The sequence below is a fragment of the Esox lucius genome, chromosome 4 (genome assembly GCF_011004845.1).
Source record: "Esox lucius isolate fEsoLuc1 chromosome 4, fEsoLuc1.pri, whole genome shotgun sequence".
Lineage (NCBI taxonomy): Eukaryota > Metazoa > Chordata > Actinopteri > Esociformes > Esocidae > Esox > Esox lucius.
This window is the reverse complement of record NC_047572.1, coordinates 3,873,536-3,897,801: the sequence shown is the minus strand read 5'-3', so window position 1 is coordinate 3,897,801 and position 24,266 is coordinate 3,873,536. Positions and strand designations below refer to the sequence as shown.

The following is a 24,266-nucleotide window of genomic DNA, read 5'->3' as shown; positions in this document are numbered from 1 at the left end:
AGTTACAAATGGTGTAACATTTTTATAATAACGTAATAAATGAGAATCAACTGCGACCTGTAATTTAGTCCATGGGGGGCACTTAGAAGAAGGTTATGTTTTGCAACCTCCAGAAATATGTCTCTCAAATGCCTTTCTGGAATGTAGAATAACCAACACTGGTTTTTAACCAGGCCTTTTCACTGTAAGTTTTAGTATTTCACCTGGTACTACCTGATGGTACATTGAATGCAAGTTCTGTTGGTATTTTATTCTACCTGGTAGTTAATTGCATTCAATTAACCACAATAAAGACTACACAGTAACAATAGCAGTTCTCACCCCAGGTAAAGTGTTGTCCCAATTGATTTTGCGTAATATTCACCCTGCTGTCATGTCGTACAGAGTTTTCACTAATGACTGTAAGTAACAGAGACGTGGTAATTCGATCATCCTTTTTTTGTTCTGTAAGATGGCAGAAATTAAGATCTAAAGCAAATTGGTTATCATCCATTTTAATTTGACATTATCAGCTATATGATTACCCTGTGTGCTCTGTATTAGGTTTATTTTCACAGTGAATATATTAATTATATATTAATTAATTAATTGACTGATGAAAGTCATTTTTATCAAATGACAGTGACGCACAGTTAGGTCGAAAGATAATTGGACACTGACACAAGTTTTGTTATTTTGGCTCTTTACCAAAATATATTCAAGGTACAGTTAAATAATGCACATTTGCTTAAAGAGCAGTCTCTCATCTTTAAATGGAGGGTATGCACATCCAAATTGGAGGAAATGTCTAGGAATTACAGCACTTAAATATGAAGCCCTCTCTTTCTCAAGGGACCAAAATTAATTGGACAATTGACTCAAAAGCTGGACATGGACAGGTGCGGGCTATTCCTTTATTTCTTCATCAGTTATACAGGTAAAAGGTCTGGAGTTGATTCCAGGTGTGGCATTCACATTTGGAAGCTGTTGCTGTGAAACCACAACATGCAGCCAAAGGAGCTCTCAACGCAAGTGAAAAAGGCCATTCTTAGGCTGCAAAAAAAATCCATCAGAGAGATAACAGGAACATTAGGAGTGGAACAATCAACAGTTTAGCACATTCTAGAAAACGTTTAAAAAGAATACTGTAATGCAAAATGCCTAGGCGTCCATGGAAGACGACAGTGGTGGATGATCGTAGGATTCTTTCTATGGTAAAGAAAACCCCCTCCACAACATCAAGCCAAGTAACACTTTCCAGGAGATGGATGTATCATTATCCAAGTCTACCATAAAGACAAGACTTCACAAGAGCAAAAACAGAGGATTCACCACAAGGTGCAAACCATTCAATGATCGAACCCTACCCCCACAGCCAGTGACATCTCCTTCCCTGAAGAGTAAAATAGGTTCTACGCAGGCTTCGACAGGAACAACAAAGAGCCAGCCATTATAGGTGAACTCCCCCCGACAACCCCCCTCTATCCACTGCAGATTTGCCGTCTGCACTGAGCAGGGTAAATCTACGCAAGGCTGCTGGTCCTGATGGCATCCCCGGGCGTGTGCACAGAGCATGTGCTGAGCAAGCTGGGCGTGGTCTTTACTGATATTTTCAACCTGTCACTGGCCCAGGCGGTTGTCCAATGTGCTTCAAGACATTGTGCCAGTGCCGAAGCAGTTGACTGCATCTAGCCTGAATAACTTCCAACCTGTCGCACTCACCGCTACAATCATGAAGTACTTCGAAAGACTAGTTCTGGCCCACCATGCCTCCTTGTAACACTGGATCCCTACCAGTTTGACTACCGCTCGAACATGTCTAGTGAGGACGCCATCTCCACAGCTTTACATTCTGTCCTGACCCACCTGGACAAAACCAACACCTATGTGAGAATGCTATACATAGACTTCAGCTCAGCATTCAACACAGTCATCACCTCTAGGCTGGTCAACAAACTCCATGACCTGGCGATCAGACACTCTCTCTTCAACTGGACTTTGGACTTCCTATCCAAGAGACCCCAGTCTGTCAGGTTAGACAGCTTCACCTCCTACACCCTGATCCTGAACACTGGTGTTCCACAAGTCTGTGTTCTGAGCCTTCTCCTGTACTCCCTCTTCACACACAACTGCGTTCCAGTACACAGTTCCAACACGAACGTTAAGTTCGCAGCCAACACCATGGTGGTAGGCCTGATCAGTGACAATGACGAGTCAGCCTACAGGAAGGAGTTAAAGCGCCTGGTAGCATGGTGTGCTGACAACAACCTGGCCCCCAACACATAGAAAACCAAGGAGCTCATTGTGGATTGCACGAAGTCAAAAGGGTGCAGTCACGCCCCATCTATAGGACTGAGGTGGAGTGTGTGTCCAGCTTCAAATTCCTGGGTGTATTCTCAGGTCTTCTCCTGGACCCTCAACACCACAGCCATAACTGACCAAATGGCCCTGCAACAGGTGGTGAAAACCGCAAAGCACACCACTGGGGCCCAGCTTCCTGCCATCATAGAAATCCAGCACAAGTGGTGTATGCGCAGGGTGCGCAGGGTCATCAGGGATCCTTCACATCCGTGCCAGAAACTTTTTGCCCACCTACCATCAGGCAGGCGGTGCAGGTCTCTTCGTTCCTGCACCCGTAGGCTCAGGAACAGTTTCTTCCCATCTATTGTAACCATCACTAACCATACCCCCCGCCTCACAGGGAACTTGTTGCACTATTCCCTTTGTACTACTCCGACACTGCTTTGCAATGTCTGATAATGAAACTTTTCAGTTGTTACAGGTACGTGTCTACATCGGGAACCTCATCGCTACTATCCCTCAGTTGCATATGCACCTTTCACATTCAGTTTGCCTCTTTGCACATTTAGAACTGCCATCATGCTTGCATTTTTACAGTCCTATACTACTGTTAAAATAGTACTATTCAACTTGTTATTTACAAACAGGCTGAGCCCCGAGTAAGTTAGTAGTTTGTGACATCAACAAACGAGTGTTTCGATAAATCTACAACTTAAACTAGTATAATTACTTCCCAACACTCTCTGCACTCAAAATTATATATTTTATGTATATGGAAAGATACAGAATTTTACAGAATAACAAATAACTTTCATGCAAAAGTATAATATTCAGACTTCACCAAACTTAAATGAATGTGTCTGCACATTAGCCTAAACAACTTACAAAGGAAATACAGTGGGCCCACACACAATCACACTCATGCACTCAACTCTCCCAACCCTAAGTTGCAGGCCTGATCATAGACATCATACATAAAGGCTAGACGTCTCAAGGGGCAGTCACTTCCGGCATCACTGGCGGTCATCTTGTCACAGGCAGGCTTCCTGGCGGGCTCTGTGGTACCTGATGTAAGGTGAGTGATCAGCACTAACACAAATACTCTTATCTCGCTGAAACCTTGAAGGATTTACAAATGGTTTGGTTTCTTACAAACGTTATTGACGTGGCTATAATTCTGAATGTTTGAAAATGTTGAAAATGTTAAAAACGTCTAAATCGTGCAGCATAGTTGGATCACGACTACTTGTGCAAGTTATCAAGGCAGATATCACAAACGAGCTGTTCGATTATAAAGGTTTTACTGACACCAATAACGATTTTATGACAACTAATCTTTTGTCTAAATTACAATATTTGTGGATGTGGTTGTAGTTATTTGCTGGCTAATAACAATAAGCTTTGATTGAGACCTATGGCAGCTAACGTTACAGTTTAGCTGCTAACCAGCAAAGTTGCACATGATTTTCAATCCGGTTGGTTCCTGTGCTGCTTGAAGGACAGCAATATGTCCTGACCTACAGGTTCAGCCAGGACCACTTGGAGCTTCTCTTCAACTCCATCGGAGCATCTGGTAGGGTTCATAATTGATATTTACCAGCCGCAACACTAAATGACACAGTGTCAGCAAATGCTTGTATGGTTTTCAGTTTGTAAGTCCATCTGTTTTTTTTGTGTTTTCTGAAGACATACACCCTAACCCTAAGACATACACAATACCTGGAAGTGTCACAAACCATTTTGAGTATTTAGAAAAATGCCTGTGTTTGACTATTTGTTTGCAGAACATCACTGATACAGTCTGAATTGTATGATAATGTCATTCAACCTATTTTATGTGGAAAGATCATCCAGGGTGGCTAGTTCTAATTAGTCTTTTTTTTGTAAAAATGTTTTAAGCATAAAACATTTTAAAGCATGTATTGAATATCTGTGTACTATACTCTTTTTTTAAATTTTTTTATGAATAACAACCCTAATAACAACCCTAATGCCAGCCAGTTCAAGTACATCTTTAGGATGTAAAGCTGATGGCCCAGTGTGGGGTTGTTAAACCATGCAGAGGCAATGTGACGGCACAGGATGACACAGAGTCCCTACCAGCTGTCATCAACACCTCTACAAGCCTGTCAACTGTAGATGTGTCTTCTGCAGCAGGAGGAGAAGATCTTCCATCCCCGTTTGCTGACATTCCTGCCCTAGTACATGATCACAGCTACCTTCCCGTCCACTTCGATGGTCTTGTGGACAATCTGTACCCACAAATTTATTATCCCACCTGTAACATACACTATAATTAATGGTTGTACATTTTCTGCCCTCCTCTATTTGCCTTCATTTCCCATTTAGTATTGACATTTGCATTGCATTTGCCTTCATTACACCTCTATACATTCCACTTGTAATTGTACATATATTTAATACTTGTAAATACTTTTAGATTTTCTGCCCTCTTCTATTTGCACTTCTGGTTAGATGCTAAATGCATTGCATTGTACTGTACTTGTATTGTTCAATGACAATAAAGTTTAATCTAATCTGTGAACCACAATGGAGGCAGTGTGATGGCATGGCCATGCATGGCTCCCAATGGCACTGGGTCACTAGTGTTTATTGATGATGTGACTAAAGTGTATAGGGATATATTGTCTGCTCAGATTCAGCCAAATTCAGCTAAGTTGATTGGACTGCGCTTCACTTTACAGATGTAAAACATACTGTGAAACCAAACCATGAGTTTTTTAAGGCAAAGAAGTGGAATATTCTGCAATGGCCGAGTCAATCACCTGATCTCAACACGATAGAGCATGCATTTCACTTGATAAAGACAAAACTTAAGGCAGAAAGTCTCACGAACAAACAACAACCGAAGACAGATGCAGTAAAGGCCTGGCAAAGCATCACAAAGGAGGAAACCCAGTGTTTGGTGATGTCCATGCGTTTCAGACTTTAAGCAGTCATTGTCTGCAAAGGATTCTTAACAAAGTATTAAAAATGAACATTTTAATTATGATTGTGTTAGTTTGTCCTATTACATTTGAGCCCCTGAAATAAGGGGACTGTGTATGAAAACGGTTGCCATTCTTAAACGTTTCATACAATATTTATTTTCAACCCCTTTATTGAAGCTGAAAGTCAGCCCTTCAGTTTCATCTCAATTGTTTCATTTCATATACCATTGTGGAAAATGAAAATTGTGTTAGTGTCCATATTCCCGGACCTAACTGTATATATTGTGTATCCTATGTTCATTCTTTAAGTACATTCATATGTTCCCATCTCTGTAGTAAATCACTTAATTTATACTTTACATTGGTTTTTAGAGTATTTTTATATTTGTAACCAGTTTAAAAGATCTATTTAATGCAGGCAACTGACTGATGCACCATTAAAAACAACATATTATTTTGTGTAGGTTTCGATCCTCTCAAACACACTTAATATCTGTGTACATCTCTGCCTGTAGCAGCATTACCCAGCTTGCATGAATGTCTACATGGCTAATTTTAGCAAAGCCATGCTTCAACGAATAATCACTTCCTGCAGTGGTGAGATATGAACCAGAAATTTGCCTTACCGACAACATCAATGGCTTCCTTTCTCACTGACAAATTGAAAAGTGAAGAAACTCTAGCAACTGTTGCCTTAGGCTGCAGTGACTTGTCCTCAATAGTAATAGCTCTGCACAAATATGCTACAGGTGAACGTATTTGTTTTTTAATTGACATTTGATTTACTTTGATTATCTGAGTAATCAACTAGTTTTGACAAGCTGAATTGTCTACTGTTTATTATTTCAATGTGCACTGCACTCTGGTATACTACTCACACTGTTTACTCCTAATGTCATTTGTTTCAGTTCTCCATTGCCAATGACTGGAACAAATAGCAAGGTCCTTCAAATTGACACTTTTCATCAACTCCTTAAAAAACTAACTAGCCAAGCGGCAATCTGTTTAGTGCACATCCTGAATTGTCAAACGTATTTGTAAATTTGTCTGGCTGTGTATAGTGTAATTTGATGTTGATGTTTATTGTCCTTGTATATTGTTTTATTTGTATGCATATAGTGAATATATTGTTCTGTCTGTGGTACTGTCCTCTTGTGGTACTGTCCTTTGGCCAGGTTGTCATTGACAATAAGTATTTTTCCAATTTATATATATTTATGTGTGTATATATGTGTGTGTATATATATATACAAATATACAGTATCTCACAAAAGTGAGGACACCGCTCACATTTTTCCAAATATTTGATTGTATCTTTTCATGTGACAACACTGAAGAAATGCCACTTTGCTACAATGTAAAGTAGTGAGTGCACAGCTTGTATGAAAGTGTAAATTTGCTGTACCCTCAAAATAACTCAACACACAGCCATTAATGTCTAAACTGCTGGAAACAAAAGTGAGTACACCCATAAGTGAAAATGTCCAAATTTACTATTATACAAGCTGTACACTCACTGCTTTATATTGTAGCAAAGTGTCATTTATTTAGTGTTGTCACATGAAAAGATATAATCAAATATTTGCTTTTAATATAAAAAATGTGAGCAGTGTCCTCACTTTTGTGAGATACTGTATATATATACATACAGGGGAGTAGGTTTGATTTCAAATGTGAGGGGGACAAACACTGGTGTAGTGTGGTGATGCCAGGCTGCAAGCTGTCCTACATGGATCCCCCCCTCCCCAGGATGAAACATTGTGAAGCCAAATCTACCCATGGATAGCTTATCCTGTTGTCTGACTATGATAACCAAATAGGAACAAAACAATATAAAATAAAATTACAAAAAACATTTTTATAGAGGTCAAGCACGGGACCCTCACCCACTGCAGGCCCTGGTGCAACCACACCCTGGATAGCTACGCCAGTGGGGACAAATAGGTTTTTGCAAATGCCGAGGGTTTTGGAATGGGATGGCCAACAAGCTCAAATAGGAGTGATGGTTGGGTGTCCACATACTTTTGTCCATATGCTGTATGTGCGCTGATTGACACAACATCTCATTGATTCTGCTACAACAAAATACAGCTTTCAGTAATATTACTTAGTTAACAGATTGTCTATGATGTGTGCTCTTAGTGAAGAGCTACTACAGACCTCTGTATTTCAATGTGTGTGGCTGATGTGATCTACATGTACATTTTGCCTGTACTGTACAACCTCACCTCCCAAGCTCCAACATTCTCTTGCATGATTACACTGGTTGACTCAACATCCTTCTGGTTCTGCTAATAAAAAGGAACATTCAAGATATGGGCTATACATAATATAACAAATTCTATTTAAGTTATCCACCTTTAAAGACAAATTTCACCTCAGCTCCACAGCTGACCTTTTCTCACTGGCTGTTTGATTCTGCTATGACAAAGATCTTTTCACGGTCACCATCTGATCTTACTAAAATGCAAGACATAATATGAGATGAACAACTTGAGCTACATTGATGCCTGCAGAACCAGATGGTGATGTTTGATCTATATGACCTACATTAGGTTGAAATGTCAAATGCAGCTACTTATGTAGTGAAATACAATGTTAGCCAACTTTTTAAGCTAATATTAAGCTAAGCAACTATTAAGCTAGTTAGTTAGCTATATCTTCTAATGTCTCATAGCTAGCTAGCTGTACTACTCACTTTGTCTTTGCATAAATAGCCCATTTGTCTAACTTCAGTATTTTCTTGGCTGGTGTCATACGGTGCTAGCTGTGAGTGAGGTGAACCTAGTGTAATGTACACTGTTTGCTAGCTAGCGGAATTATGTTAGTTGGCAAGCTAATATATATTTTGCAACTATCAATATTATCATTCATATATAAGCCTAACTACACCTTAATGGTTTTAGAAAAACACTCTGATAAGTAAAAATCTACCTCATTCATACATTATGGGAGATACTTAGCTAGAGGTAATGTTTGACACTGTGCAGAAACCAATATTTGACCCTCTGTAATAAGACCAACGCTAGTTCTACTTAATTCATTTGTACTCTATTTTATTTGTTTGTAAATCTAACATGGAATGATAAATTATATATTTATTTGTTTTTCTCTCTCTTTCAACAGCTCACTTAAGGAGCACCACCAGTGTAATTTGTGTGTGTGTGTGTGTGTGTTTTGCTTGGAGGGTGTCAGGTTTGGGAACCACACGATTTCGTCTCTGCTCTTTGCGGATGATGTTGTCGTGTTGGCCCCATCAAACCAGGACCTTCAGCATGCACTGGGACGGTTTGCAGCCGAGTGTGAAGCGGTGGGGATGAGAATCAGTACCTCCAAATCCGAGGCCATAGTCCTCAGTCGGAAAAGGGTGGCTTGCCCACTTCAGGTTGGTGGAGAGTGCCTGCCTCAAGTGGAGGAGTATCTAGGGGTCTTGTTCACGAGTGAGGGAAGGATGGAACGGGAGATTGACAGACGGATCGGTGCAGCTTCTGCAGTAATGTGGTCGATGTATCGGTCTGTCGTGTTGAAGAAAGAGCTGAGCCGCAAGGCGAAGCTCTCGATTTATCGGTCAATCTACGTTCCTACTCTCACCTATGGTCATGAGCTTTTTTTTTTTTTCTATTGTAAAGAGGATATTGTTAAGTTAAGGTTAATACTTGGATTGGAAAACCAGGTTGACCAGGTGGTTTGTTGCCCTGCTTCTCTGTTTTTGTTTGAATTGTTTAAAATAATTAAATAAATAAAAAAGAAACCTACGCCCCTGTATTTATGACCCTACTCCCACGGCACAATAATATAGCAGTGTAAAACCTTGGGGCTGAGACAGGGGGTTCCAGTGACACTGTGGCCCTATCCAGGTGAGGCCCCGGACAGGGCCCAACAGGCAGGAAGTCAATCCACCCACATTGCCAAGCATCAACCAAAGGGACACCCACTAACCACATCCACCCTGAAATAAGGGCCAAGTATTGCCAGTCGAGTTCAACCCAAGTTGCATGATGGGCGCAACGGGGAGACAATAACAAGCCAGTCACTCCGCCCCCGAATGGCATTGGAGGGAGGTCATCCCAGTAGTGATGAGAGCCCACCTGGCAAGACAGCAAGGGTGGAGAGTATCAAGTCTTTCCGGGCACCTTCACACCCTTCGGCCAGACTGCACTTAATCATAAACCATGCTGAAGAGATGAGTCTTTAGTAGTCCCTTGAAAGTTGCGCCGAGTGCAATTCTAACCTTAATTGGTAGATCATTCCACAGTATTGGAGCTCTATGAGAGAAAGCCCTGCCTCCAGCTGTTTGTATAGAAATTCTTGGTACAATTAGAAAGACTGCGTCCTGCGATCTAAGGTTACATGTAGGCAGGGGCGATTGGTCATTAGGGGGAGGTGGGGCACAGCCTCACCTGTTGTCAACAGAAAGAACCACAACATTTGTATTTTTATTTCTCGAAGATTACAACCTATAATTTATTATCTATGAATATAGCATCTTCCTAAATTGCATATAATTTGTGTTAGGATTTTATCTAATGTTCATTGGTCCCTGCCTTGCTGCTTCAGACTGCCAATTCGAGTTCGCAGTAGTAGACCATAGGCTAAGCATGAATGTGGGGCTAGCCCCTCTCTCACAATGCAAAGTACATTGTAAGTGTCAAAATAACAATATGCATGCTCAGAATGTTAGTGTGATCAATGTAGATCATACACATTTGATGCCAAGTGGAGCTGACAGCCGGTAGCCCCACTAAAGCGTAATTTCATATTTCAGACCTGATGGTCTGTCTGTCTGGCTGTCTGTCTGGCGCCAACATTAGTCAACAAGTAGAGCAAGGAGGGTAGATTGTCTTAGCAAGCTTGTTAGCTTCACAAAAGCCAGATTATAGAAAAATTATAAAGTGGATTTTATACTAAAGCACTGGTTTGAAACCCTTAATTTGGAGGAGAAACTTGAAGTAAAGCGACTTGGTGCCCATCAGCCACCGGATATTGTCATCACTCAAACAGCTGGTACAAAACTAACTAAATGTATGAAGTGTACAGGGAAGAGATAGCCAAACAAGTGGACGAGACATCATTTGTTCCCATACAGGCAGATGAGATAACTGATGTCTCTTATAAATCACAAATGGAGGTTGTGTTGCGATACATGCCTGACAATACAGTGACAGAGAGGAGTTTGTGGAGTTTGTGGAAGTCATAGATAAAACTGGACTCGGCCTCACTAATAGCATCAAGGATGTGCTTGAACCACTGAAGCTGGGAGAAAAGGTGATCGCTCAGATTTATGATGGTGCGGCTGTAATGAGTGGTAACGTCCGAGGGGTACAGACGCTAATGAAAGAGACATACCCACATGCCCAGTTTGTTCACTGCTATGCTTACCAGCTGAACCTGACCTTGCAGCAACTTTGTTCAGCAAGAATGAGCATCCTGAAGGTGTTTGCAGATTTAACTGCTTTTACCAAATTTTTCTCTGGTGTTGCTGCACTTGCTGAGGTAACACAGAGACGCATTCCAAGACCACCCGATGTACGAAGGAACTTTAAAAGCAGAACTGTCAATGCAGTTTGGGAAAACCGAGCTGCGCTTCTCCTGTGTATGGAGGACATACGCACACAACCAGGATGGGATGAGGCCACCATAAGTGAGGCATACGGCCTTTCAAAAAAACTCAGGGACCGAGACTTTCTGCAGCTGCTGGAATTTTGTTTCTTCCTTATGCCAGAAGTTTATGTTTTATACGTCAATCAAAACGGAGAATCGATGCATCTGGGATTAGCAGTGCGCTCACCCGTTTCAAGGAGAATGTCCAGAATATGCGGAAGCAAACTGATGAATGGGCTGCCACTGTTCACAATGGAACAGACGAGACAGGCAGACAAGTAACCAACACACACGCCGGCGATGAAGGAGGCATGCGACACAGTCATCTCCCAGGTGGTGCAGAGGTTTTCACAAAGTGACCCCCTGATTGCTGCCAAGCTGGTTGACATCTCGCTCTTCCCACAATTTGTCCTGTAATTTCCTACATCTGAGTTTGACTGTGCGATGAAACTATGGCCTCTAGGAAACAAGGAAAAGTTGAAGTCTGAGCTGACCACTGTACCGCCACACTGAGCTTCACTCTGGTAAGACGGCCCTGTCTCTGTTAAGATCCACCCATGAGAACAACGTAGAGGAGGCTTTTGCTGACGACATCCGAGTCAGAGAGGAACTTTTCCACCTTGAAGAGGGTAAAAACCTTCACTCACAATACCATGGGACAGCCGCGACTCAATGCATTGGCCATGTTGTCCATCGAAAGCCAGCTGATTCAGCAGCTACATGACTTCATTCCCAGAGGAAGAACCGCCGTGCCACCTCATATTTTATCATCCTTCTTTTGTGGTGCTGGTCCGTGCATAGGTCATATTTTTGTGCTGGATCGATTGATATAGATGGTTATGAGTGTTAGTGTGTCCATGCTTATCTATTAAGGTTGTTGTCATAGAATGGATCTGTGGTGTTGAGCTCATTGGTGTTCACATATGGCCCTGTAGGCACATTAGGGAGATGCAACTCTATGCAAAGGAGATGTGTTGCACTGCGTGAGGCAAATGGTGGTCACACCAGATACTGACTGGTTTTCGGACCCCCATGGACCCCCCAATACAGTGAAACTGCACATTTTAGAGTGGCCTTTTATTGTGGCCAGCCTAAGGCACACCTGTGCAATAATTATGCCGTCTAATCAGCATCTTGATATGCCACACCTGTGAGGTGGATGGATTATCTCAGCAAAGGAGAAGTCAGGGTTGAGGGTAATGCCGAGGTTTCTAATAGTTTTTTGGGATACGATCATACAGCCGTCCAGGTTCACAGTGAGATCTGCCAACAAAACTCTGTTTCTTGGGTCCTAAAACAAGCATTTCTGTTTTTCTTGAGTTTAATCATCCATTTCCTAATATCTGAATCGCATGTTTCCAAAATAGCTAATTTTGTGGCGTCTCGAAGTTTCATTGAAATATACGACTGTGTGTCATCAGCATAACAGTGAAAATTGACATTGTGTTTTCTGATAACATCACCCAGAGGCAGCATAAATAGTGAAAACAATAAGGTGCCCAAAACTGGTTCCCTGACAAACACCAAAACATACCTTTGATTGATCAGAGGATATGCCATCCACACATATAAAACTGATTTCTTTCAGATAAATAAGATATAAACCAGGCTAGAACATAGTAGCCCTATGTGGGTTTCCAGTCTTTCTAAGAGAAGGGAGTGTCAAAGGTAGCACTAAGGTCAAGGAGAAGCAGGATGGATGCAGAACCATTGTCTGTGGCCATTAGAAGGTAATTTGTTACCTTCTCGAGTCCAGTCTCAGTGCTATGATGGGGTCTGAAACTGGACTGGAGCATTTGCGCATCGCATCATCTTCCGCTTAATCCGGGGCCGGGTCGCGGGGGCAGCAGTCTAAGCAGGGATGCCCAGACTTCCCTCTCCCCAGACACTTCCTCCAGCTCTTCCGGGGGGACACCGAGGCGTTCCCAGGCCAGCCGGGAGACATAGTCCCTCCAGCGTGTCCTAGGTCTTCCCCGGGGTCTCTTCCCGGTGGGACGGGACCGGAACACCTTCCCAGGAAGGCGTTCCGGAGGCATCCGAAACAGATGCCCAAGCCACCTCAGCTGACCCCTCTCGATGTGGAGGAGCAGCGGCTCTACTCTGAGCTCCTCCCGGGTGACCGAGCTTCTCACCCTATCTCTAAGGGATCACCCAGCCACCCTGCGGAGAAAGCTCATTTCGGCTGGAGCATTTGATAAATAACATTTATGGAGCATTTGATAAATGTTATTTGTCTTCAGGAAGGCATTCAGTTGTTGGGAAATGCATTTTCTAAGATTTTTGAAAGGAAAGGGAGATTCCTATAATTGTTGAATATGTCTGGATCCAGAAGAGGCTTGATTTCTGCTATTTTTAGTGAGTTTGGTACACATCATAGGGAGATAGGGAGCAATTAATTATGTTCAACATTGGCTGACCCGATCGGGTCTAGTTGACAATTTGTGGGTTTAGAACTCATTACTAATTTAGTGAACGTGTCGAGCGATACAGGATCAAAATATTTGTCACGCCCTCCGCATCCACCTCCTCATAGTCCGGGCCAGGCTTTCTCTCTCTCCTGTCTGTCCAAGTCTCCACACTTGCTATTCATTTCCTCATCAGCCTGCCTATATATACCCTGGTTTCCATCTGTCCGGCGCTATATCGTTGTTATTCACTACTAGGTAGTAACGTTCCCAGCCGCTCCAAACCACAGTTTGAGCATCCAGTTTAGTTGTTCCTCCCAACTAACCCTGTTTATTCCCCGTTACCAAGATCCACCTTACCCAGCCTCCAAACACCTCCACCTGCCCACCTGTCAGCCACCTGCTCTGCCTACCCACTGTCTCTGCCTCGCCCAACCTACCCACCTACCTGCCCAGTCCCAACCCCTCCGGCCTGGCCTCAGTCCTTCCATCCCAGCCACCATTAAAACACCCCTTTTGTTTCTCTATGTGTCTGGTGTTGTGTGCTTGGGTCCACTCGCGGCTCCCCCCGTAACAATATTCAAGTGGCCCCATTGACCCCAGGTCAGGGGGGTTAAGGAAATTCTCAGGACAACTGATGTTTTGGGGAATATACCCGGTTGTCCCTGTCCTTGTCTATCTGGTCATGCTTCTGACCTGGATTAGGTTTTATAGACTCAGGACACAACCCAAATGCATTTACTTATTATTACAACATGTACTCTTAAAATGTTCACCCAGCGCTACCACAAGAGGACTAGTCACCCCACTGATCCTGGTTCCTCTCTATGTTTCTTCCTAAATTTCAGCCCCTCTTAGGGAGCTTTTCCTAGCCACTGTGCTTCAACATTGTTGTTTCTTGGTCCTTGGGGTTTTAGTCTGGGTGATTTGTAAAAGCACTTTACACACATTTGCTAAGGATTTGAACTGTTGAAAATGTTTATGTGGCTTTAATATTTTTAAGGCATGGGCATGTATGTCTCCCACTGGAACTGCCTCACTTGTCTTTATTGGTTATGTAACTCAATCAACACTTTGTCTGCCCCAATACAAGCAGGTGTGTGCCAAACTCAAGGATGTATGTATTTCTACTTTTGTAATCAAGGTTTTATTACTTACTGTTACACAAGCACAGCATTTTACTTTCATCAACATTGAACTGTATTCAGCTTTAAGAACTCCAAAAAGAAAAAGAATGTACAGTTCACTGAAAAACAATGTGTGTAGTGTGATGTATTGTAGCTGTTTCTAATGTTATAAGCTGTGTAATTATCAAATATTCTGTTTACTTTCTGCCTAAACAGCAGAGCTATTCAGATTCTGTTTGATTAAAGCTTTTGGGTAATATGAACAACTCTAATATTATGATTAGGATATAAGGACTTCAACTTATTTGTCACAGCATGAAACTTAAAAGGTGCTGGCAAATCAGTTTTAATTTGAATTAACAGTCTCCAGGTATCTTAGCACACTTTGAAGAACATCCATTTCTAGACTATCTCTGTAACTAACAACTGGGTCAACAAGCTATGAAAGTTGCTTCATGTGAACATTTCCAAAGAGAAGAGAGGGACATGCACTTCTTGTGCCCAGGGCATTTGAATTTCTGCGTCCTCATCAGAACCAACTCTGTGCCTCCATCACCCTGCATCAGAATCACCTCTCCGTGCCTCCATTGCCCCTGCATCAGAACCAGCTCTCAGTGCCTCCTACACCCCTACATCAGAATCAGCTCTCAGTGCCTCTGTTACCCCTGCATCAGAACCAGCTCTCTGTGTCTCCTTTGCCCCTGCATCAGAATTAGCTCTCCATGCCTCTGTTGCCCCTGCATCAGAACCAGCTCTCCATGCCTCCGTTGCCCCTGGATCAGAACCAGCTCTCCATGCCTCCGTTGCCCCTGCATCAGAACCATGCCTTGTTTGTCTCTGCAAAAAAAACCTTAATTGCTGTCAGCGGCCTACCCTAAAAAGCTAGGGTTCCCCGAACAAACAGCTGTAGTGGTGAATGTCTGCCCTCTGTTCGTAGACCATGATAGTCTATCCTCAAGCCCGTTTGTTCTGGAAATTTAGACATAATGCAGAGCCCAAAGGTTCATCTCATTGTCAATGCCTATAATGTCCTCTGATTCCAGGAAGGAGAATATCATGGTAGACACTGATATGTTTGGCATGCGGCCATGCCAAACGTCTCCCCACAACCTTTGAATCCTCTGATTGTGTGTACTTGTGCCTCTTTTAGAGCACTGCCCATGCCAAATCCACTAAATAATTCCATAAAGATGCAGACATCATTGTTCTTCCCACCAAAGTCACACCGCACTCTAGAAGGGACACCGTACCTGCCAATGGCATTCAAAAAGTGCTCCAGAACAGTTTTGCTGCGGTTGATGTCTGTGGCACAAAGTAAAACTATTAACCTACTCGGGGTGTAACAATTCTCCAAATCCTTGATTCGATTTGACTTTCAATTTTTAGGTCACGATTTAAATTGATTTTCAATTATCTTATTTTTCTGTGTTGATTGCACTGCTGTTAAGACTATTGGCCCTGTTTTGTAAATAAAAACAATAGCTTATTATTAAAACAACTTTTAATACAATGTAATAATAACAAAAATATAGAACATTTGAATGAACACTCAAACTTGAACAACTCTCAAAAATAGAACATAATAGAACACAAAATAGATCAGTTGCACAATGTAACATAATTTTTTAATTGGTGTCAACTCTGTCCAGCTCTTGTTGCCTATTTTAATATAACTACAGCTCCGGAAATGTCTTTGAGACCACTGCACCTTTTTCTTTCCTTTCCAAAAAAAGTTGAAAAGGAAGGTTTTGAGTTAGGAACAGAAGCGTTCAATTTGCAGTGGTCTCTTAATTTTAACCCTTCTTTTACTCACTCAAGTCAAGTTCATTAGTAGTTTGGCTCAAAATGTAGTTGGGATAGTAGGTTGAGTGAAGGTTTTCTTTCCACTTATTTCTTTGTGATGCTCACTTTCAATTATGCAAGATCTAAAACTGTTCATGAATCACCTACCAGACTCCTAATAAGAGCCACTAACTATTAACTAATGAGACAATATGGATTCCATGTACAGCATAGTGTGTTGCATTTGGGGTTTAAGAAAATATAATTTTGAAGGATGTAGCACACAGTGCCCCATGATTTCATATTATATCTGTAATTTTACAAACACTCCTGAATATTGTGTACAATACATTGCGGCACAGAACAGATTTCCGCAAAAGTATCCCTTGTACATTACAGTGGGGTGATAGAAAATATAGTGTGGTTCTATATATTAACTTACTTAAGCTCTAACTATTTCTATAATATTCTTTAACTTATGTAAAGTATAATTGAAATAGTAAATTTGTTTCGTTCCTATATTTTAACCCAAACCCACATAGTTTTGTCTTTACACACTATAGACACACTGCAAACTTTTATTTTGAAGGCAAAATACGAAAACCGGAGGTCTTATTGTTGCTGCCAAATCTCTAATGCAGAGTCTATTGTTGCTGCCGAAGTTAAATAAATAATTTACTATATAATAGGCCTGCAAGTGTGGAGCGGTATCGTTTTTAACAGTTTTGTGAGTGCATTTCATTTAAAGCCAACATGTGGATGTGGGAGGTGGTAGCTGTCCACAATAATGACGTGTGCTCACTTAATTACAGAATCCTGAATTATTTTTATTTATTACATTTAACATTTCTAGAATCTAGAATAGAAATTTAGACCTAGAATCGAAATCGTTACACCCCTATAGCCTACTGTAGACATCAATGCCTCCATGGATAACTATTCTCCACCTCCAATAGTAAAACTTACTTAACTGTGCAATGTAAACAAAGTTAGTCATTGCCTAAGGACACCTCTAAAAATTTATCCATAAGCACATTGTAATCCTTATAATCCTAATTTCCTCACCTATCAGTGAGAGATCTAGGTTTTTAACTGAAATTACCATCTTTAAACAGCACTGGTAGAAAGTACAAACCCGATTCCAAAAAACTTGGGACACTGTAAAATTGTGAATAAAACCAAGGCTGCCCATGCCACACGCACTCATGCAACCCCATACCATCAGAGATGCAGGCTTCTGGACTGAGCGCTGATAACAACTTGGGTTGTCCTTGTCCTTGTCCGGATAACATGGCGTCCCAGTTTTCCAAAATTATCCTTAGCCCAGAGAAAACGCCTGCGCTTCTGGATCCTGTTTTGACCTATAGAGTTGTAGCCAGCAACGTCGAATGGCACGGTGGATTGTGTTCACCGACAATGTTTTCTGGAAGTGTTCCTGAGCCCATGTTGTGATTTCCATTACAGTATTATTCCTGTATGTGATGCAGTGCCGTCTGAGGGCCCGAAAATCATAGGCATCCAGTATGGTTTTACAGCCTTGACCCTTACGCACAGAGATTGTTCCAGATTCTCTGAATCTTTGGATGATATTATGCACTGTAGATGATGATAACGTCAAACTCTTTGCAATTTTTCTCTGAGAAACTCCTTTCTGATATTGCTCCACTATTTTACGCCGCAGCATTGGGGGAATTGGTGATCCTCTGCCCATCTTGATTTCTGAGAGACACTGCCACTCTCAGAGGCTCTTTTTATACCCAATCATGTTGCCAATTGACATAATAAGTTGCAAATTGGTCCTCCAGCTGTTCCTTATCTGTACATTTAACTTTTCTGGCCTCTTATTGCTACCTGTCCCAACTTTTTTGGAATGTGTAGCTCTCATGAAATCCAAAATGAGCCAATATTTGGCATGACATTACAAAATGTCTCACTTTCAACATTCAATATGTTATCTACACTCACCTAAAGGATTATTAGGAAAACATTACTAATATTGTGTTTGACCCCCTTTCGCCTTCAGAACTGCCTTATTTCTACGTGGCTTTGATTCAACAAGGTGCTGAAAGCACTTTAGAAATGTTGGCCCATATTGATAGGATAGCATCTTGCAGTTGATGGAGATTTGTGGGATACACATCCAGGGCACGAAGCTCCTGTTCCACCACATCCCAAAGATGCTCTATTGGGTTGAGATCTGGTGACTGTGGGGGCCATTTCAGTACAGTGAACTCATTGTCATGTTCAAGAAACCAATTTGAAATGATTCGAGCTTTGGGACATTATCCTGCTGGAATGGGTACATGGTGGATGGGTACATGGTGGTCATAAAGGGATGGACATGGTCAGAAACAATGCTCAGGTAGGCCGTGGCATTTAAACGATGCCCAATTGGCACTAAGGGGCCTAAAGTGTGCCAAGAAAACATCCCCCACACTATTACACCACCAGCAGCAGCCTGCACAGTGGTAACAAGGCATGATGGATCCATGTTCTCATTCTGTTTACGCCAAATTCTGACTCTACCATCTGAATGTCTCAACTAAAATCGAGACTCATCAGACCAGGCAACATTCTTCCAGTCTTCAACTGTCCAAGTTTGGTGAGCTTGTGCAAATTGTAGCCTCTTTTTCCTATTTGTAGTGGAGATGAGTGGTATCTGGTGGGGTCTTCTGCTGTTGTAGCCCATCCGCCTCAAGGTTGTGCGTGTTGTGGCTTCACAAATGCTTTGCTGTATACCTCGGTTGTAACGAGTGGTTATTTCAGTCAAAGTTGCTCTTCTATCAGCTTGAATCAGTCGGCCCATTCTCCTCTGACCGCTAGCATCAACAAAGCATTTTCGCCCACAGGACTGCCGCATACTGGATGTTTTTCCCTTTTCACATGATTCTTTGTAAATCCTGGAAATGGTTGTGCGTGAAAATCCCAGTAACTGAGCAGATTGTGAAATACTCAGACCGGCCCGTCTGGCACCAACAACCATGCCACACTCAAAATCTTACTCACAATTTGTACAGTGTCCCAACTATTTTGTAACCGGGTTTGTATAAAGAGAAGGAATGCATAGTTACACAGGAAACAAGGAAATAATTGATTTATTGTAAAACTAATATCTTTGTCTTTCATTGTGTTTCCATTCGGTAAAATCGCTCCAACCCAATAGAACAAGTGATTATGGATTAAAAAGTAATGGGAAATCAGATTATTTAATAACAATCTACTATATACGATCAGTAAGTAGATCAAAATTGAATTCACTGTTTTCTGTCATTCCAATGTACAAGTTAATTTGTGGTAAAAAAGATTGAGAAGATTCCTTGAAATTAGTATATTAAATATGTTGATGACCCATTCAAACTTGTGTGCATTGATAACGTCACCTGACATCTCGTCTGCCAAAATGTGTGCTTCGATAATGTTACCTGACGTGTCATCTGTCAAAGTGTTTTTCCATAACGTCACGTGACGTGTCATCTAGCAAAGCGTGTTTCCATAACATAACGTGATGTGTCATCTGCCAAAATGTGTTTTTGTTCATTATGGCATCTTGCGCTAATGACTGTGACTATCTTGGCCTGCCATAAATACCAAGCATCTGATAATCACAGTTCATGAAATGTATGTTTTTTATTTGGGAGTAGGCTATTCAATATTATCTGCCTCCATCTTTTAGTTGGGAAATCATGTAGCACTATTAAGATTTTAGTGGCGGAGGGTTGGGTGGGGGCCTCTGCAGCTATGGTTCGCACCCATGGGAGAGAAAGCTAAACTCCACCCCACGGACTCCTGCAGGTCTTGCAAGCCCGAACAATTCTACAAGGAACGGGAGTGAAATTTTAGTCAGTCATTATGAGACAGGATCAACCAGAGGCATTGTTAGGCCTGGGCGTCCGGGGCTATAGCCCCAGATCTTTTATGAATAGCCCCAGATCTCAAATTGACAAAAAATAATATAAAATAAAAGCCCCTGATCTATTCATCTATAATTCCGATTGTGCATTATGACAATGTAGACGTGTAGGCCGCTAGCGTGTACATCAACATTTTCTGCATGTTTCAAAACCCTATACTTTCTGTCCTGGGCAGAGCAGGGGGGATGACAAAACTACAAGATATAATGAGAACGACAGGTAGACTTCTTATTTAGCTAATAATCTGAATGTAATTCAAGCGTTGAGAACGCAGTTAAACATTTTGTAATCTCAATAACTTTAGCTTCAACTAGCAATCTAGTTTTAACCCTAATGAGCATGTGGGGAGACCTAAAGATTACAGTTCTCAAACGCTCTCCATCCAATCTTTATTAAGCTTGAGAGGATCTAGAATCCAGGTGTTCAGAGCTGGTACAGGCAAGAACATTTAGCTGTGATTGCTGTCAAAGGTGTGTCTACAAAGTATTGTATACTTCCATACATAGGATACTTTATGTTTTTATTTAAACTAAGTCTATAACAACAAAATGTGAAAAAAGTGAATGGGACCAACTAAAGTGAGTAATTTATAAAGGCACTGTATAACCAAAGATAGTATAACCAACAATGCATCCGGTACTCAACATATTAGTCAGTCCATGTAGCATAGATGGGTCAACCAGCTGGTAACCTGTTTTTGTCAAAATAACCTGGAACTCATCACAGACAAAACTGTGGAGATGGTGGTTAGTTCTTGAGGCATTTACGAGAACTATAAATATGAATATCTACTGTAAATTCATTTGTAGGATACAATCACTGCTCATATGCACACCAGCTAGTGTTACCACTATGTATACTTTACAAAAAGAATAAATGTGTACCTATGTGATGCCAGGATTGTGTGTTTGAATCTTACAATATAAAAGAGTATGTACTCAATACTTACTGGTAAATGAATTGCGTAAATATAACAGGAAGCCATGGACAGCCACAACACAGTTTCATAAGACTGAGATGTACTTAAAATGTACAATGTTGGGATTAATACATAGTCAATTACTAAATAAAGAAACATACTGTTTACAAATCTGGGATAATGGATTGGTTTGCCTTGTATGGTAGGTTTTGTGGGTTATGACACTTTTATGTAGTTGTCATAACCATCACACAATTGCAATATGTCATAACAAGGCTACATACTGTATGTGTCATGACATTGTTAAACACAATTATGAGAGCTTATGACTTGTTATGTCAACTGCTATTACTTGATATCTTGTTAATTGATATGCTTCATATAAAATGCTACCAAAAGTAACTTTCGAGCACCAATGACAGTGCTGGATCAACAATTGTTCAAACTAATTGCTGATCTGATACAGAAGCCAAGTCAACAATGTTTTCTACTGAGAGCCATTCTCCACTAATATATTCTTCAGATTGTATTTCCCAGTTCACATAATGTCTAGTAATAAGGGTAGAAAATAAAGGGCCTGCTAAAGCCTTGCAAAAAGTATTGCTCATAATTTTAGCCGGAGCTTTGTGAAATATCTGCTCTCAAAAGTGCAAGGGTGGCTCATCTCATTAGATGAACTCTCCATTTGTTTTTATACATCTGTTTCAAAACCATAAACTCCTACACATTTATGAAGGACTGTATATTCAAGCCTGGGGATTAATTGCTTGTAGGAACAGTATGAAAGTCATGAGAAAGCTTTCGTAAGCACACCAGAGTACCTCAAAGCAAGGAACTGTAGGTTGACATTTAGGCCAACAACACATGTATATTTCACATAATGGTTAGAAAGATGAATAGGCTGATCTTACAATTGAAGTACTTTTATTATTTAGGCCTGTAGTGTAAGAAAAAGGCTTACCTTATTAGAAAGACGCAAAGTATGCCAACTGTTGCCTATGTGAAATGAAAATCAGACACAGTAAATCTAACTTCAAATATAACTTTTTGGCCCTGTTTTTTGATGAGAGCAGTTTTAACGTAACCCGAAAGCTCGGCAGCTGCAGTGCAGGCCGACAAGGTCAGCCTCTCTCTCCTGTGGTTTCCTTTGTGATTGTATAGCCTCACTTCCTCGAAAAAGATTACCATCAAGCCTCTCAATTTCTCACTGATGCTTATCTGTGATCTGTGTGCTCCCCCTCACACACACAACACGCTCATTGGCCTCTCAATCTTGCACCTCACCCCGTGCCCTCAACAGAGCAGGGGGCAGGTCCTCTCTCATTAATAGAGTAAGTTGAGTTTTTAGTTTGGCCGTTGATAAGCATGGGAGACGAGTTTGGCCTGATAAAGCATATCAGTGTTGTCATATTAAATTAGCGAAAACATCTGAGCCATCTCTTTAAGCTTTAAAGAACTGAGATTCCACATTATAGTGCATATCAGGTTATGTTACAACCAGTTACAAGGGATGTACATGATGGAGATGATTAAATGCATGCATACATTAACATTAAGTTTACAGATATACATAGCTACACTCAGTTACAGATGATAACAAGATTAACAGCTGACTCACCGTTGTTAAGGGCCAGTTGACAATTTTGTATTTTCCTGGCTTAAATAACAGTCCAATGCTTATACAGAATACATGTTTTAACAGTCCTGACTCCTGACAGAGCCTCCTAGTGGTCTTTTTCAAGGGTGGAACTCATTAGAGTAATAATACCCAGCACGCTTTGGAATTGGGATTAATTAGGCGATTCAGATCAACTTTACGTATACAAATCATAGAAAGTAATAAGAAAGGTATTATGATTTATTTGCATTTTATTAATAACGTATCCCAATAAAACATGATATAGCCAATATAACATAGCTAAGGGCTGTTCTTATAAATGACACCGCAGATACAGCCGCAGTGTAGTATTGGCCATACACTAATATTGTTTTTCTAAACTTGTCACCAGTGGTTGCCTTTCATAAACTAACGTTTGCAACTTAGTTTTTCTCTAATTGAGTAGTGTACTGCCTATTACTGGGTTATGTGGTTGTCCCCCCCAGCAGTATTAAGATGAATGCATTAACTGTAAGTCGTTCTGGATAACAGTGTCAACTAATTCATTAAGATGTTCAAAATTGTTCAACCATTCAGAATTTGGGTTTCGAACCAACTGGCTTATAATAAAGCTTAAGTTAGGTTCATGGTTATGTTGTCAATGCACTTTTTCCATGGTCTCAAAATGGTCTAAAAACCATTATAAGATAAGACGTCAGAAAGGCACCTTGCCTGCTTAAGGTTTAGATGTAGCAACCTTATGGTTTGGTGGCCGGATGCTCTAACCTCTAGGCTGCAAATAAGCATTAGTATAAACATTATACCTGGGTGTTTTATAGGAAGTGTTACATGCCCATGTTGAAATCATATTTCCTAGAACTGTGTCTCAAATTACTGGCTCTCAGTTTTAGTGAGTAAAACACAGAAACAAAGTATTTGCTAAGGCTAAGGTGGGTTCTTTTTCATCTCACAAGCTACTAGCAACAGCCCGCCATTCCATTCCTAAATTTTATTTTTCTGAGTGATTATGTGTGTGTGTATGTGACACATTCTTGTGTCTGTGTGTATTAGCAGGAGGGCAGGAACCTTAATAAGACTGTGTGATTCAGCAGTGTGAATAATTAACACGGTGTGGAGATAAGGATCTGTAGACAGTGGGGTCGGATGCTGTTGGATGAGTATCAGGGTAGGCACAGGGAAGAGGGGAGATAAATGCGTCTGTAGCAGCATTACTCTACCCTTCTCATGTCATTCAGAGTTGCATGGTCAAGGTCGTAGGATGATGGTAATGGCTTAATTGCCAAGACTGACAAAGCCTACAATGGAAGTTAACCAGTAAACCAGTCATATTTGCATTACAGTCCTTATAGTATTGTTAAAAAAACTTTCCCTGATATCAACAAAACACTGTAGGAAGATGATTTAATGCGGTAAAGCTGTCATGGAAATGCTTAGGTGAAATATACAAAAGGGAAAGATTGTGAATCTCCTAATTTCCCCTGGGTCTTATTAGCCAACATTAAGACTATTCTTATGTATGTGTATAATACTGTGCAAAAGTCTTAGATACCTGAAAGTTGAATTAAGACCATTTATTTAGGTATTAAGTATTTTACAAAAATAAAATTGTATATAAATAAATACACATATAAATACTTGAATATATATATATATATATATATATATATATATA

At 40.9% G+C, this 24,266-nt stretch overlaps 1 protein-coding gene across 3 annotated transcripts in view; it reads right to left on the bottom strand.

The window, feature by feature from the left end:
• Nucleotides 1-22,213, bottom strand: part of LOC105029316 (cytokine-dependent hematopoietic cell linker) — a 63,662-nt gene extending 41,449 nt beyond the window's left edge. For all 3 annotated transcript variants that reach the window (XM_010902609.3, XM_010902611.3, XM_010902610.3), the window contains exon 1: nt 21,938-22,213. The gene's annotated coding sequence lies outside the window, so the exon portion shown is untranslated. The remainder of the gene's footprint in view (nt 1-21,937) is intronic.
• Between the last annotated feature and the right edge of the window lie 2,053 nt (nt 22,214-24,266).